This window comes from Eptesicus fuscus, chromosome 4 (assembly GCF_027574615.1).
Source record: "Eptesicus fuscus isolate TK198812 chromosome 4, DD_ASM_mEF_20220401, whole genome shotgun sequence".
Taxonomy (NCBI): Eukaryota; Metazoa; Chordata; class Mammalia; order Chiroptera; family Vespertilionidae; genus Eptesicus; species Eptesicus fuscus.
In genome coordinates this window covers 56,669,945-56,687,898 of record NC_072476.1, presented here as the reverse complement: position 1 = coordinate 56,687,898, position 17,954 = coordinate 56,669,945, and positions in this window count along the sequence as shown.

Below are 17,954 nucleotides of genomic sequence, written 5' to 3'. Positions count from 1 at the left end.
CCTTCACAAAGTCTCCCACTCTTCGTGCCCTCCACACAGTCTGACCTGTTAGTCTGCGTGATGGAATGGACTGGGTGTCAATGACAAGCTTCCTTGGCCTGACTCCAAGTGCCACCTAATCGAGACATTCTCATTAAGCAGCATTTCTTCCCAGGTGGTCCTTTCTAATCACATTCTCCCTCTTAACATTTGTAGGCGAATATTATTCAGTCAGTTGCTCATGTAACTTGGTAAAATCCCCATAAAATAGAAAAACTCCTTACCTCCTCACGTCCATTGTCGGCACCCCCCTGCAAAAGGAAAATAGCAGGCAAGGCACGCGCAGTAACTGAGAAAGTAAACAATAGGTAGGTTTATATAGTCGTATCTCAAATGTGTTTGGTTCCAAGAAAAAGTGATAGAATTTGTGCTTTACCTTAAGTTTCCATTAATGTAAGCAACGGTTAATAAACTTTAAATACCATAGCAGTTTGGGTCAAGACTGTGCTAAATTTCAGTTAGCCAGGTAACGTCTTCCCTTTACCATGCGCCATGGATTAGCACTGCCAGAGGCCCAAACTGGCAGGAAGAGAGGATGTCATTTTCCTGAAGTTCTTTTGCTTAGTGAACTGCTCTGTCATCATCCAGTCCCAGGATGGAACTGTGGGTTCACCCAGAAGTGGCAAACGTCCTCTCTTTCTTGTGGCAAATGAGAGAATAATCTGGCCGGGGGGGGGGGGGCGGGGGGGCGCGGAATGAGGACATCCTGCTGCTTAACAAACATTCAACACCAGAAAGTTGAAACTCAACCTGTCATCCTTTTATAAAAACTAGGGGCCTACCTACCATCAGCTCCGAACTGTGGCTGCTGCTGCTGTTCACTTAGGGAACCATGTGCCTGGGTCAGAAGCTACAGCTAGTAATTTTGTTTTGGAATTGAGAAGAAATGGGGTACTTCTAACCACTATGTTTGTGCAAATAGTATAAAAGTAAAAACGAGTAGAAAATTCTGTAATATCTGGGTTTGGAGTGTGTATGATTAATATACCTTGGTCTTTTGTAGCGAAAGCAAAACAAGCACCTCTACTAATAGTTGGGAAAAGAAAATTGGACCATTTTGCCATATTGAACTGGAAAGGATGCTTAGAAGCACCCTACACCACTAGGATGAGTACCAGTGTACTTAGCTATTCTCTCTTAATCACCAGTGTCCCTGTACAACATTTACAATCCTCAGAATTGTTGCAGAAACACCGGTGTTTCTCTAGAGAAGGGCCAGCTTTATTTTCTCCTGTTTCTTTTCTGGGATTTCTAGAGAAAATGCAACTTGCACATGTTGGTTCTTGAAATTCTCCTAAACCAGACGAGTTTGGGTGACACCCAACATGTGGACGGGCTGTAGCTGTTCCAAGGTCTCCTGGGGAGCCTCAAACTTGGAGGGAAACACTGGATTTCACAGATGCTCCACATGGCTGTCTTTCAAAGACTCAAAACATTTTTGTCCCCTTTTTATGCTTGGAAACCCCACAGTGTGTCGAGTCTTTAGATGTGGTTCATAGGTATATGAATAAGTATCTGTGTAAAACAGTGAGTGTGCAGTGTGTAAATACTTTAAATTATTATGCTAGAAAAATAAAGTTAACATACCAAGCTGTGGAATGTTTGTTCTGTGGTTATAGTGACACCTGCTGGAAGAGCTGAGAAACAGCAGAAGGAAGGAAATGAGGGTGTTTGTGCAAAGTCCTTTATGGCTATTGACAGCAAGTTGTACCACCTGCCCAGGAACTGACTTATTTTCTGAACTGTATGATTACAGTAGTTTTTCCTTTTTTAATTTTAAGCAATTGCAAATAAGTATCTGCTTGACTGGTCCACTGGTGTTATCCCAGAGGTCTGTCCTGAGTTAATAGTTTTGGTCCCTCGCAGACATGGGACTTACACTTTGGTTCTTGAAGGCAGTGTACACTGCAGCAACTTACTCCTGGTGGGGAAGGTCGTGGGGGCAGGACTTTCTAGCTTTGCAACTTTTAAAATCCCTGCTTCTTGGGTGTTCTAAAAAGAGACATCACAAGAGCACACATTTAAGAAACATGCCAAAGGGTAAAAAAAGTTTGAAAAAGAACCCAAAGACACAGGAAAGCACTGATACTGCTACTAGGTAGAATGGTACATGAAGCAAACGTTGATTGAGGGGAGCAGACACGTAATCGTTGCTTAAGTGAAAAGCTGTGTAGACCAGTTCAGAACAAATGAAACAGGAAAATAAATTGTCAGTTGAACCACACAAAGACTGACAGCAACATAGCCACTGAGTACCTAGTACATCGGTCTGTACCAAGTGAGCACTAAGAAATAATCTACAGCACAATGAAGTCTGTGCTTAAAAGGCAAACATTCTTTTCACATACTCTATGGCCAGATCCTCCAACTTTGCAAAGATTGAAACTTGAGCAACTGTCCAAAAACCCAAAAGGGAGGCACTTAGCAGCATTCTCTTGCCTGGAATCAGCTATAACAACAGTCTTGCATTGCTTCAGTCCTTTCTGAGCAAAGATACCTTGAACAGTTTTCCCTCCTGTTCCCTTAAATTTGCACGTGAACCAAGGAGCATTCCCCCCACCATTGAAGAAAGAGGAACCACTCCAGTGATTTCACTGCCTTGCACACCAGTGCTTCTGCTTCCATGCATTTTCTGTATGTCTTCCAAATGGACAACTCATACTCATACTATCATTATTTAAACTAGAGGCCCGGCGCATGAAATTCATGCACGGGTATGGTCCCTAGGCCTGGCCTGCAATCAGGGCCATCTTCCCCAGCTACTGGCAGCCAGCCCCACCCCTGCCACCACCCACCCCCAGTTCCCCGTTCCCCATCAGCAATCAGAGCCTGCAGGCCAGGGGAAGGGACCAAGAGGTTGGCCGACAGGCCCCAATCAGGTGATCGGGGCCTGTGGGCTGGGGGCAGCTCCTGCATTGAGTGTCTGCTCCCTGGTGGTCAGTGCACATCATAGTGACTGGTCGTTTGCCATTCAGTCGATTTGCATATTATCCTTTTATTATATAGGATGGTCTTTTCCTTTGAATTGACTGCTCTTCTTCCCTTAAGTACCCCTAGTAAGCAAGATGTTTGACATCAACAAAATAAAATATATAGTCCCTTATACCCAACATGTGATGTCTGTGAGGTATGTGCATGGAGTGGGGATGTCTTTGTGTCTCCTCCCCCTTGTACAGGTGAACAGGGAGAGTGGGGCCTCCAGTGCCCAAGGGGATACACTCACAGAACCTTCCGAGATGGGATGTACACCCTTGGCCTCATTAGAATGAGGTTCAAACCAAATGAACAAAACAGTCCTATCAACTAGAATATATCAAAATCAGTCCATCCAACTCCAGCAAGAAGAAAGCAACAGGACAGTTTCCTAATTGCGAGTTCCTCATGGGGGACAGTTCCATGACCCATTTTTTATTTCCACTTAAGAAGAAAAAAATGCTAGCATTTTGCTACCAGATTGAATATACATGATCAACCACATGCAAATTAACCAAGTAGAAATTGCATCTGCCATAAGTGACTTTTCTTAAAAAACAACAACACAGGATTACCTCCACAATGCTATGGGATGGCACCAAGGACTTACAAAGCCTTCCAACAGGAAGTAATAAGGTAGGAGTCATTGAAAGTGAGGGTGAGAGGGGACAATAAATTTACTTTCCAGCAAGACTGTCTTGTGAGCTGCCAAAGATGTAGCACTCGGAGACAAAAAAAAAAAAAAAGACCCCAAATAGCTGCAGCAATCCTGAGAAAGAAGAACAAAGTAGGTAGGAATCTCAATACTAGATATCAAGCTGTATTACAAAGCCACTGTTCTCAAACCAGACTGGTACTGGCACAAGAACAGACACATAGATCAATGGAATAGAATAGAGAACCCAGAAATCGACTCAAACCAATATGCTCAATTAATATTTGACAAAGGAGGTATGAACATACCGTGGAGTCAAGACAGTCTCTTCAACAAATGGTGTTGGGAAAATTGATCAGATGAAACTAGACCACCAACTTACACCATACACAAAAATAAACCCAAAATGGATAAAGGACTTAAACATAAGATGGGAAACCATAAAAATACTAGAGGAATCCACAGATAGCAAAATGTCAGACGTATGCTGAAGCAATTTCTTCACTGATACCACTCCTAGGGCAATGGAAACTAAAGAGAAAATAAACAAATGGGACTACATCAAAATAAAAAGCTTTTGCACAGCAAAAGAAACCATCAACAAAACAACAAGAAAGCCCACTGCATGGGAGAACATACTTGCCAATGTTATCACTGATAAAGGTTTAATCTCCAACATTTATAGGGAACTCATACAACTTAACAAAAGGAAGATAAACAACCCAATCAAAAAATGGGCAACGAACCTAAATAGATACTTTTCGAAAGAAGACAGAAGGAAGGCCAAGAGACATATGAAAACATGCTCAAAGTAACTAATTATCCAAGAGATGCAAATCAAAATGACAATGTGGTACCATCTCACACCTGTCAGGATGGCTATCATCAACAAATCAACAAACGACAAGTGCTGGTGAGGATGCAGAGAAAAAGGAACCCTCGTGTACTGCTCATAGGAATGCAGACTGGTGCAGCCACTGTTGAGAACAGTATGGAGTTTCCTCATAAAACTAAAAATGGAACTCCCATTTGACCCAGTGATCCCACTTCTAGGAATATATCCCAAGAAACTAGAAACAGCAATCAGAAAGGATATATGCACCCCTATGTTCATAGCAGCACAATTCACCATAGCTAAGATTTGGAAACAGCCTAAGTGCCCATCAGCAGATGAGTGGACTAAAAAACTGTGATACATCTACACAATGGAATACTACACTGCCATAAAAAAGAAGGAATTCTTACCATTTGCAACAGCATGGATGGAACTGGAGAGCATTATGCTAAGTGAAATAAGCCAGTGAGAGAAAGATAAATATCACATGATCTCATTCATTTATGGAATATAATGAACAACATAAACTGATTAACAAAAACAGATCCAGAGACAGAGAAACATCGATCAGACTGTCAAACCTCAGAGGGAAGGTAGGGGAGGGTGGGGGTAAAGGGGAAAGATCAACCAAAGGACTTGTATGCATGCATATAAGGCTAACCATATGTAATACCTTAATCAATAATAAATAAATAAATAACTTAGCACTCAACAAACGTCCTTCAAATTGTTCCCGAGATGGAGAATTCTATGTTCACTTGGAGGAGCACTTCCTAGCACCACACTTGCATTTACACCCCTTATGTTCATTCTAGAATTTAGAGCTGAGTCAACGATCTGTAAGCATCTGAAGTTAGACATATCCATGAGGGGAATGAGCTACAACAGGGTTCTTAGGAGAATAGGCAAGACCAAATGCAAAAGCTGTACACCAGGTGCCTCCCGCTTGCGTCCTCACTGCAGCCACCCAGGAATCTCAGCATGAACTCCCTAAGACCCCTGCAAAGAGAGTAATCCTGACTGTGAGCAACCATTTGTCCCAGATAGAAGTTCATGGATTACGGGTGGCCTGGGAACAGGAAGAACTCTAAAGAAAAGCTGCCACTGGTGAAATTATTGCAAGAGATTTCTGGTCATGTATTATACCCCTCAGCAAACAGGAGTCCCAATGGAGAGAGAGACAGCTTTGGGAAAGGACACTGAAATGCTTTCACAGATTGGGTTGCATGTACTAGTAAAAGGTTTGGAAACAAGGCCTCCAGTGATCCCATCATAACCTTCACTCTTATCCATAGATCCCTGGTTGTTCACACTAGGCCAGTTACAGCATTCCTATCCTATCAGAATTGCTTGTAGCAGGAAGTGGAGAAAGTAAAGAGGAGAGCTTACCATGGCCACTGAACAACATAGATTTGCTCAATTGAGCAAAATCCTTCTGCTCTGTGATCTTAGGATTTTTTTCTAATGTAAGAAGTGAGAGGAGAGGAGTTGTGAGAAATTGTCACAGGCACTCAATAAAAAGGCATCATGGACAGAAAGTTAATGAAAAGAAAAATGTTGAAAAGACTACAAAAATAATAGAAATGAGAAAGAGAGAAGTAAATGGTGAAGAAAGGATGTTTGAGAAAAGTTATAAATAAACACGGAATAGAGACACAAAAATGCAGGCAGTGCTTGAGGTATTTATGGAGAAAAGTAGTGGCATAGAGGAATCAAATTATTCTCTGGTTCTTCAGAGAAACAGAACCAACAGAATATGGATATAACCATATCTATACATGGTTGGCAAAAGTAGGTTTACAGTTGTTCATATGGAAAAATACAAATCAATAAATAATAATACAAGAATAAACTGTTTCATGTATTCACAAATGTAAACCTACTTTGTGCACCCCTGTATGTATGTATGTAGGTATGTATTGTTACAGGCAGCTGGTTTAAGTTCCAGAGTTTGAAGGTCCAAGAACCAGGAGCTGAGGATCAAAAATGCAAGGAGAGAGAGAGAATGCGCTTTTCCAATTTTTTGTTTCATTCAGACCCATAATGGAATGGATGATGCCCACCCACCTCACTCACATCAGGGAAGGGGAACTCTTTACTCAGTCTACTGAATCAAATGCTAATCTCTTCAGAAACACTCTCATAGACACACCCAGAAATAATGTATAACCCAGGCATCCCTTAGTCCAGTCAATTTGACCCTAAAATTAACCTTCACATTCTCCTTTTATATATATTTAAAGGTTATTGTACATCCCTCGGGCATTAAAGGGGCAATAATTGGTCAAGTCTTTTTTATTTCATCAAGTACAATTTGAACTACCTCAACACAAAGAGGGAAAGATTTATTGAAAGGTCCCAGAGGTATCTTGATGGAATCCAAGGGCAGAAATGGAGCCACGCCCACAGGCTAGAAACAGAGTCTGAGAGGCTGTTAGGGTCTCGTCGCTGTTTCTGACTGTACAACACTTTCTTCTCTCTCACTTTGCAAGCTGATTTCTCTACCTCACAAGTAGTCTTGGTGGAATATGGCCACCTCACAGAGTTATGGTTCCATCCACCTACAGAGAGTTCACATTCCTGGTGGGGCTGGGAGGATTTCTTTGTGATAACTGAGTATAACACAAGATGGGCAGTGGGCATCTTTCTCACTTCGCCACAGGCCTTTGTGATGTTTTGGCTCTTTGGAGCTCTAGGATATTGGTGTAGAGGTCCACTTTAATCACTCTGTGAGAGGCCCACTATTACCATCCTACCTAAAATGATATCCCCTCCCTCACCTTCTGCTTCCAAACCCTGCTTTGTTTCTTCACAATCTTACAATATACTGCATCTCATGTTTATGTGTTTAGTGTCCTTGCTAGGATGTAAACTCCATAAGAACAGAGATGTACTAGTTACTGTTTTGTCTCCAGAGAATACAATGGTGACCACTATGTATCAACAGAGTATTTGTGGATGGATGGAAGGAAGGAAGGAAGGAAGGAAGGAAGGAAGGAAGGAAGGAAGGAAGGAAGGAAGGAAGGAAAGCTGAAATTGAACTTAGGGATGTCTAAGTAGTAGGACAAAGGCTGAAACAAGAAAAAAAAAAGAATGAGGGAGTTAAGAATTAGCTGACAGGTGTGATGATCATAATCAGGAAGACTTCAAGCTTAGGGTAACCACTTTCTGTTAGCACTATCCAGATGGATGTTATGTGAAAGGGAACCAGCTGATTCTAGAACTAGACTGATCCTGCATCCAACAGAGGGGAAGCAAAGGGATCTAATATTTGTTGATCATCTACTATGTTCTAGACATAATGCAAGCCTTGCAAACTTTATGAGATTTGAGGAAATTGAGCAAAGAGGTTGAGTAATTAGACTGTGGTCACCCAACAATGAGGGATAGAACTTACACTGAAATCCAGACCTGCTGGGACTGTAAAACTCATGTTTGCCATGTGAAATCATGCTCTAGCTCTGTAATGTTTTACTATTGCTCTATGATTTACACTAAACTTTAGTAACTCCTTGAAAGAAAATGCTAACAGAGTCTGGATAAATAGCCCTATTAAACAGACTTTCGTTTATAGATAAGTAAATACAAGTTACCATTTTAATTTTTACTAACAGGCATATAAAATATTTGAGAATATTATCATGAGATAAATAGCAAATCTATAATCTTACTTATCAAATACTTAGTTTAGACATAAAAATGAACCTCCCTTTGTATATTTCAAACCCCTTGTTTGAGTCACTGGGGTCAAAAATCATGTTTAGCCTGTTTTATGTATAAATACCTATATAAACTCATATGTATATTTATGTAACATTAATAAAATCTTATATAAGTTTTAACATTACTAATCACCTTCCAAATATGTGTTGAAACTTGTCATCTTATCAGAACCACATTCTTTGGCAATCATGTGATAAAATTATGACTTCAATTTATAAAATAACTCATTGCAATTGAGCAAGGATTTCAATGAGTGAGAAAATTGGATTGAGTGTAATGTGAAAGGGAAGAGATATTCATTTAGCAACCATTTATTGAGTATCTACTAAGTACAAAACATTACTAAATGTTCAAGATTCAAAGCCGAATGGTCATATTTCCTTACCTGGAAGAATTTATAGTCTAGGAATAAGGAATGTTATGTTTAGCCCTCTGAGCTCAACTTTGAAAGAAAATGTTTTTAAATGGGATAATCTAGTTTTCATGTATCACATGTAGTTCATTTCTATAATGTCCATCCACAATTTCAATAAGGTAACGTACTTTCTCATGGTTCTGTGGATTGGCTGGGCTCAGCTGGGTGGTTCTTTCTTGGGCTCTTTCATGCAGTGGTCAGAGGCCACCTGGGAATGCAGTGGTCTGAAGGGTCCATTGGGCTGGACATCTAAGATGGCTCACTCAAATGCTGACAGTCAATGGTGACAGCTGGGAGGTCAGCCAGAGCTTGTGAACTAGAGTACCAGCACATGGCTTACCATGTGACTTTGGCTTGGGCTTCTCATATATAGCATAGCAGCTCTGAGGGAAAGCATGTCAAAAGTAAACATAGTGCAGGCCCTAGCCGGGTAGCTCAGTTGGTTAGAGCAGTGGTCGGCAAACCGCGGCTCAAGAGCCACATGCGGCTCTTTGGCCCCTTGAGTGTGGCTCTTCCACCAAATACCACGTGCGGGGGTGCACGTACAGTGCGATTGAAACTTCGTGGCCCATGCGCAGAAGTCCGTTTTCAGCCTGGGCGAGTCTATTTTGAAGAAGTGGTGTTAGAACACTCAAGGGGTCAAAGAGCCATGTGTGGCTCGCGAGCCGCGGTTTGCCGACCACTGGGTTAGAGCATCGTCCCAATACACCAAGGTTGTGGGTTGATCCCCTGTCAGGGCACATACAAGAATAATCCAATAAAGATTCCAGTCAAGATGGTGGTATAGGTAAACATGGTACATGCTGCCTCCCTCAACCACATCAAAATTACAAATAAAATGAAGAACAACCATCATTCAGAACCACCTGAAATCTAGCTGAATGGAAGTCTTACAACTGGGAATAAAAGCAGCAGCACATTGAGACTATTGGGAGGGGTGAAGATGTGGGGCAGAATCAAGGAACCAACTGGTTCCACACTACTATGTGGTGGTTTAAAAATCAGGAGGGATATCTTGGCTATGGAGGTTTTGTTAAGGAGTGAGGGGTCCCAGCCCCATATCAGGCCCCCCAGCCCAGGGTTCCAATGCCAGGAAGAGAAGTCCTCATAACTTCAGGCTGTAAAAACCAGTGGGGATTGTGACTGAGTGACCAGGAGGCTGCTGGAGCCCCGGGCAGTTCCTCTTAAAGGGCTGGCACACGGACTTACTCAGACTCACTCCCTCTGAGCTCTAGCGCTGGGACATTTGGGGAAGAACTAACTTGCCTGGAATCAGGTCAAGAGCTGAAGGGACAGCTTTCTTCCAGCTTAAAGAGGTCATTATTCCATTGCTGAGCCCTCCCTACCACAGAGCTGGTAGACGGGGCACCATATCTGAATCCCCATCAACCTGGCTCACATTTTCCACCCAATCCTGGTGATTCCCTGAGACCCAGTCCCTCCCTACTTGTAGGCTCATCCAAGCCATTTCAAGTGGCCTTTCCATACAATTGGCCTCTCTTGTCTCATGTTTTGGATTTTCCTAAAATCTCTCAAACAAGAAGCAGCTGGCCTCAGCATGCCCAGTACCTCTCAATAAGTGGCCCCTCCAAGGTCAACACACGTAGCAGCCATCTGCAGTTTGCTTTGTGGCTTTGGGAAGGGTACAAGCAGTGGTTGACTTTGCACCTCCCAGGAGGCTCCAGAGCCAGTGCATCCAGTGGTTAACTTAAACCACATTGGATTACAACCCTACCACCTCCACTAGTGACACACTCAAGGGGCGGACTTGGTGAGCACCAAAGCCCCACTGAAGCAAGTCCTGCTCCATAGAGCTGGCTCCTGCAAGGAGCTCTTCTCTTGTAGTCATAGCCAGTCCTCCCAACCAATTGGCCTGGGGTCAATCCCTCCCAGGGACACCGACATTAATCAAGGCTCAACCACAATAGGACAGTGTACACATCTCACTCAGGGCACACCTGGAGTGGCCAGCTCAGGTGACTGGGGAGGCTGAGCCTTTGGGTCCTACAGGACATCAACTACACAAAGCCACTCTCCCAAGTCTGGGAAACATAGCAGATCTACCTAATACATAGAAACAAACACAGGGAAACAGCCAAAATGTGGAAACAAAGAAACATGTCACAAATGAAAGAACAAATCTCCAGAAAAAGAACTAATTGAAATGGAAGCAAGAAAACTACCAGTTACAGAGTTCAAAACAATGGTTATAAGGGTGCTCAAGAAACTTACTCAGAACTTCAAGGAACTTAGTGAGAATATCAACAACATAAAAAAGGACCAGTCAGAAATGAAGGCTACACTACTGAAATAAGGAATAATTTGCAGGAAATCAACAGTACAGTAGAGGACACCGATAATCAAAACAAGAATTTGGAATATAAGGAAGCAAAAAATACTCAATCAGAACCGCAAAAAGAAAAAAGAATCCAAAAATATGAAGATAGTGTAAGGAGCCTCTGGGATAACTTCAAGCATACCAATATTCACATCATGGGGGTGCCAGGAGAAAAGAGTGAGCAATAAATTGAAAACCTACTTGAGGGGCGGGAGAGATGAAAAGAGATGGCGCCCTGTGTGTCCTGGCCGTGGTGCCCTGGGCAGGGGAACGTGCATCCTGGGTGCCTTACCTGAAAACAGCTGGTTCTGATCCTGCAACCCTGGGGTGAGGCGAGAAGGACCCACCGAATAAAAGCTGGCCTGACTTTGACCGCTGGAGAGCTCTTCGCCGCCCACTCTGCGCGCTGTTCTGCAACGGGCCCCAGCTAACGCCACAGAGGCTACAGGCAGCTTTCCCTTCTTGTGGGCAAGGCTGCAGGGCACCCACGCCAACAAACTGGCTCTTCCATCATCGATATGAATGGACATCCAAGCTGGGTCCACAGCACCCCCTTCAGCGTCAATGGTTCACGAGAAGGAGTCACAGAACTCAGAAGAGCTATTACACTCCTGGTTATGGTTCATTGCAGTGAATGGCTACGGATAACATCAACAAATGCAAACGGCACAGAGGACGGAATCCGGGAGAGACCTGGGCGGGTGTCCTGCTATCCTCTCCGTGGAGTCAGGTGGGCAGTGCTGAACTCTCCCAGCAATGGCGTGTGACAACACACGTGAAGTATTGCCAACCAGGGAAGCTCACCTGAACCTTGGTGTCTGAGGTTTTTTGTTTGTTTGTTTGTTTTTAAATTTCTTTATTGATTAAGGTGTCACATATTTATCCTCATCCCCCCATTCCCATCCCACACCCCTCCCCATGGATGCCCCCGCCCCCCTGTTGTCCTTAACCATTGGTTAGGCTCGTATGCCTGCACACAAGTCCTTTGGTTGATCTCTCCCCCCGACCCCCACCTTCCCCTGCCCTCCCTCTGAGGCCCGATAGTCTGATCGATGCCTCCTTGTTTCTGGGTCTGTTCTTGTTCATCAGTCTATGTTGTTCATCATTTCCCCTAGATGAGTGAGATCATGTGTTACTAGAAATATACTTATAAGAACCGAATGTGAGACGAGCAATAATTAAAAGTAGAATAAAAAACAAACAAACAAACAAACAAACAAACAAAAAAAAAAAACCTACTTGAAAAAATAATGACAGAAAACTTCCCCTACCTGGTGAAAGAAATAGACAAGTCTAGGAAGTGCAGAAAGTCCCAAACAAGATGAACCCCCACACCAAGACACATCATAATTAAAATGCCAAAAGTTAAAGACAAAGAAATAATCTTAAAAGCAGCAAGAGAAAAGCAGTTAGGTACCTTCAAGGGAGTTCCCATATGACTGACAGCTGGTTTCTCAACAGAAACTTTGCAGGCCAGAATGGAAAGGCAAGAAATATTCCAACTGATGAGAAAGCAAGGACTTATAACCAAGATTCCTCTATCCAGCAAAGCTATCATTTAGAATTGAAGGTCAGAAAAAGAGCTTCCCAGACAAGAAAAAGCTAAATGAGTTCACCACCACCAAACCAGTATTACATGAAATGTTAAAGGGTCTTCTTTAAGAAGAAAAAGAAAAAGGAGATCAAGAATAGGAACAATAAAATGGCAATAAATACATACCTATGGACAAGCAGAACAGAAACAGACTCATACATACAGGAGACATTTTGACATTTGCCAGATGGGAGGATAATGGGGACTACTGGGGGTGGGGGTGGGGTGGGGAAGGAAGGTGAAGGAATTTAGAAGTACAAATTAGTCATAGCAAATGGACAGGTGAAAGCTTGGGATGGGGTGGAAGATGGGTGGAGGTGGGCAAAGGGAGGAAATGGGGGACATCGGTAATACTCTCAACAAAGGAAGTATTTTAAAAAATAATCAACCAGTGAGTGCATAAGTGGAACAACAAATCAATGTTCCTCTCTGTCTCTCCCTCTTTCTCTGTCAAATAATTTTTTTTTAAAGTAAGCATAGTGCAAAAGCAGTTTCCTAATAGCAGAGTAGGTAATAAATCAAACACAGTTAAGGAACCAGCAGTGTCACTTCCACTGTATTTTATAGTCAAAGCAGTCACAGAGCTTATTCAAATTTAAGAAAATAGAGAAATAACTGTCTCTTGATGAGTATCAAGATCACATTGTAGAACATAATGTGGGATTAGAGTTATCTTTAGATATCTTTGGAAAATGCCATCTGCCACAAATAGAAAAGTCATTTGTTTTGAGCAACATTTCATTTCAAATTATTTTAACCTAGTATTAAAACTTTAAATGCAGTAAATCATCACCTATCTTGCAACAAGGTTATCCTATCTATACTTTCCTAAGGGAAAGATGGAAATACCTTAGTTGAGGTAAGAACTCCCCTTAGATTGTTAGACAGGTACTAGTTCAGGTCTAACATGTACACCACACACCCCCACATCACACAGAGCACAGACACAAGGCTTTAATATCCAGCGCAAGGTAATAAATTCAAACACAGTCCTCAGTGATAATAAATCTAAATGCTTATCCTAGAGTACATTATCCTTTCAGCTCTCCATCAATTCAACAGAAATTAATTTATTGAAATCATCTATATGATATTGTTAAGTGTATAAAAGCTTGTAATCCAGAAATTGTCTTCATAAAATTTACAACCTATACCAAAGGGCAGAAAAATACTGACCCTTCTTAAGGATGAGTCTCAGTGGTTGATGGGTCTCTTATTATTGGGTGTGTTGGGATTTTTTTTTTTTTTTTGGCATTTTTCTCCCAAATGGCTACCAGAATAAGTAGCTCAAAATAAGAATTAACTTTTGAGTAGGCTGCCTTTCAATTTGCATTAATTTAGAAACAGGTTCATGCATCTCTTGTTTGCCCATCAATAGAGAAGATCATTGTAAATATCTCAACATTTTTTCCTAGTGCTCCACATAACAGAGAAATAAATATTAATAATTTTAACAATAACCAACATAAATTAACTTTGGGAAAACGGTCATCAACTCTTTATGTTTGAAATCATTAGGTAGGCTTGGAAAGCACCAACATATTCTCCCGATGCTTAAAACTTTCTAGTTCTCTGTATATTTTAGTCTTCTTCAAAGAATAATTTACTTTAAAAAAGTCCAGGTGAGCCCTGACTGGTTTGGCTCAGTGGATAGAGCATTGGCCTGCAGACTGAAGGGTCCCAGGTTCCATTCCGGTCAGGGGCATGTACCTTGGTTGTGGGCATGTCCCCAGTGGAGGGTGTGCAAGAGGCAGCTGATCGATGTTTATCTCTCGTGGATGTTTCTAGCTCTCTATCTCTTTCCCTTCCTCTCTGTAAAAAAAAAAAAAAAAGTCCAGGTGGTAAATGTGTAAGTTTTGGCATGTCGGGAAGAGAGAAACACTTCAAAGAAGGTTGCAGATTTTCCTGACAAGAACTTCTTCCTGCCTCACTTTTTGGTACATTGGAGAGCAGGGCTTTCCTCACCTCGCACTGTCCATGAGCAAAGATTCCGTCCCCTTTCCCAGCTCCCATCTTCAGCATGAGCCTGGCTGCCATTTATCAGGATGGACAGTCCTGATGGCTCCCAAGCTTTCTGGTTGATGAGGTTAAAAAGAAAGTCATAGGAGGCTGGTTTACTGGAGGGCACTTTGAATTGATTGTGAACATGGGTTATGTGTGTATGTTAATAAATTCTGGGAGTGGGCTCAGGTGGCTCAATGAAGAAGGTTTACTTCCTTTGGGCTACCTTTGACCTCAATTTAAGAAATTTGTTTACAGTTGTAATAGTGTAGTTTGAACATGACCTTAAATTGAACAAGCCAATTGGCAATGCAATGATCACCTCTTATGAAGCACACATTTTTTTTTTTTTTCCAGGAAAGAGATGCATTTAGATTTTTGGAAAGAATTTGATAAAGACCAAGGTGGTGGACATGTGGGAAGAAACTTCAGAAACAAAGGTAAATGATTTATTTTTAATGGAATAAATGGATTAGTGTTCCAAACACTATTTCATCAATCAAGTTGGCAGCAGCATCAACAAGCTCAATTGCTAGCAAATGATTATCTGATTGAAATGGGAAGAATATGTCCAACTAAGTAGAGTCTGGACTAAATTTTATAAGATTTAAAAATACTCCTAATGCGTTCTTTACTATGTCATGCTGAGTCACCCTATTTTTTGTGAGAGAAAAAAAAATCTCAAGGATTTGCTTCTTCTTTACAGACTACACATTCCTTATTCTCTTGAAAATCTTTAGTTCTCCAGTTTACTGAACTGCAATGGTCCACTTAAAAAACAAAACTGACCTTAGTTAACCTTGTTCATGCTGCTAAAAATGAACTCCTTAAGGTCATTTTGTGTTATACTGTCCATGCATTTTGTTGTGCCAGACCCAAATATCTCTAGATATTTAAAAATGTTTAGGGTAAACAATGAAATCACTAAGTGAAAATTGGATGCAATCTGCCCAAATTTCAGAGGAGAAGGAGTGTTCTTTCCACTCACCCAGGAAATGTGAAAATGATAAAGAGAAGCACTGACTCTTTCTCCGTGGCAGGCAGGTGATGTTTCAGGTGGGTACAGATGGGCATCTAAGACTTTCAAGCTCCAAGCCCCGGGCCTTCAACGTCTCTTGGCAATACACTTGGATGACTCAGTGTGATAGTCTGGTTTATCTGGTCCCTACTCACCTGGAGCTCTTGCTTAACTGATCTATAATATATATAACAAGATGACTTTCCCAGAAACACTCCTGCACTCTCCTTCTCTCATGAAATATTTTGTAAGAAAGCCCTCCCGTTGCCACTTCACTCAGCATGACACTGTATCCTGTGTAGATTAACATTGCATTTGTCCCAAGATCATCTATCTGGCAAATTCAACTATCCAAAACACAGTCAAGAATAAATAGAAAGATAAAAAGTCACCTGAGCCACCGAAGGATTCTTACAGAAGAATATGTGCTCAAAATCTTGTGCATTTTACTCATAGGAGAATCTCTGGCCATCACTCAAGGCTTCTTATATTTTTTGATGCAGTTCTTACATGCTAATCAACCAACTTCTTTTTCAATATCAGAAGAGAAGCAACAAATATACAGAGGGAATAAAGAAGGCTGGTAGAAGCAGGCACACTGGCAATAACAAAAAATAAACCTGACAACTGCTTTGGATGCAGAAGTGAGAACTTTAAAAAAACATACATTGGAATAAAAGACACAATATTCTAAACTAGAGCCGGGGAGCAAGCAGGCTTAGGCACCTCAGCGTCTGTGAGGCCACCACTGCTGTTCATTACAGTGAAACTGAGCCATCAGGAAAAAGGTTAAACTATATTTTGAATTCAGCAAACAAAAAGGCAGAATATGCATTGCCCATTATATAAGTTTTTGTCAATAAAAATGGCTGAAATAAAGGATTTCATTCATTTTTTTATTAAATAGACATGGAGTGTTTACCATAAGCCAAGCTCCACTCCCAACCCCTGCCTTTCGTTTTTAACTTTAGATAACTTGAGGCCTGGAAGATAAGCTATCTACTCATTCCTAACGACATTCTCAAAGCTACTCCTAGACTAAGCCAGGTCATAAAGATAGTGCGTAACTGACCGGTGTCCCACCTTCTGCAGGTTTGCTGCTGCCCCAGTTGCTCTCATGAATTATTTATGATGTGACTGAAGGGGGTGATGAGACACTGCCCAATAAAACCTATTGCTTCATTAAGTATGATAGACTTTGTGGAAATCATAGACATTAGGACCTGGGGATGCATGTCTCTCTGTTCTTAATATAAGAAATAATACTATCTCTTGACTAAGTTATGGGCTCTATGAATCATGGCACTGGTCACCTTTCCTCTCCTGCCTTGGTACCATAAAGCTCAAGGCTAAGATAGTCTGATCCACTTCTCATAAATGTAAGGGCATTAATAGATAATTAAAAACTAAGGCACACTGCCCTAGCCAGTTTAGCTCAGCGAATAGAGAGTCAGCTCTGGGACTGAAGGTCCTGGGTTTGATTTCAGTCAAGGGCACATATCTTGGTTGCAGGCTCCAATCTTGGCCCAGGTCAGGACACATGTGGGAGGCAACCAGTCTCCCTCAAATTAATGTTTCTCTGTCTCTTCCCCTCCCTTCCACTCTCTCTAGAAATCAATGGGAAAAAAATATACTTGGATGAGGATTAACAGAAGGAAGGCAGGAAGGAAGGAAGGAAAAATATAGATTAGATCTCTAGGTATAGGTGTAAATATAGATATGTGCTTAAATTCAAATGATTTTTAAAGTGATTATTGGACTCCGGTGTATTGACACTCTTGTGAGGGGGATACATACAAGGTAGCAAGGTGGCGTGAAATGCTGTCTTGTATTATGGATAGTAAATGTATTTTGATGCTTCTGAGCCCACAGGTGATATAGGAGTTACTTTAAGATTAAGGTAGACTATCAATTGCTGGAATATTTTTTCTATGATTTGCAGGCATGTTTTTTACATGGTGGGTCATGTATCACTGTAAATGGTATTAAAAATTATCTCATACCAAAAAAATAAAGTGGTTATTGGATTCTTGAAGACCCTAAGACACTCTATGAACTAATCCAAGACAACAGGGTGGGAAATCACTGTAGTCTGAGGCTTCGTGGACTTCCTCCTGCCTCCTGAGGGATGGGCTCCCGCTTCCTGATCAGGTGGTCTGTGGAGCCTGTACACGTGTCGGCAGCAGTGGTCACACAGCTTTCACCTTGTGTCATGTAATGAGAGTTAACCACCACTTGGTGAATGGCCTCAGCTGTCCATCTAATTGGTTAATCGTACTGTCAGCTCAGACAAGACTAATCTCACTACCAGGTACAAAATGGCAAAGAAAAATACCTTTTGAAGCCTTACTCACTTTTAAATA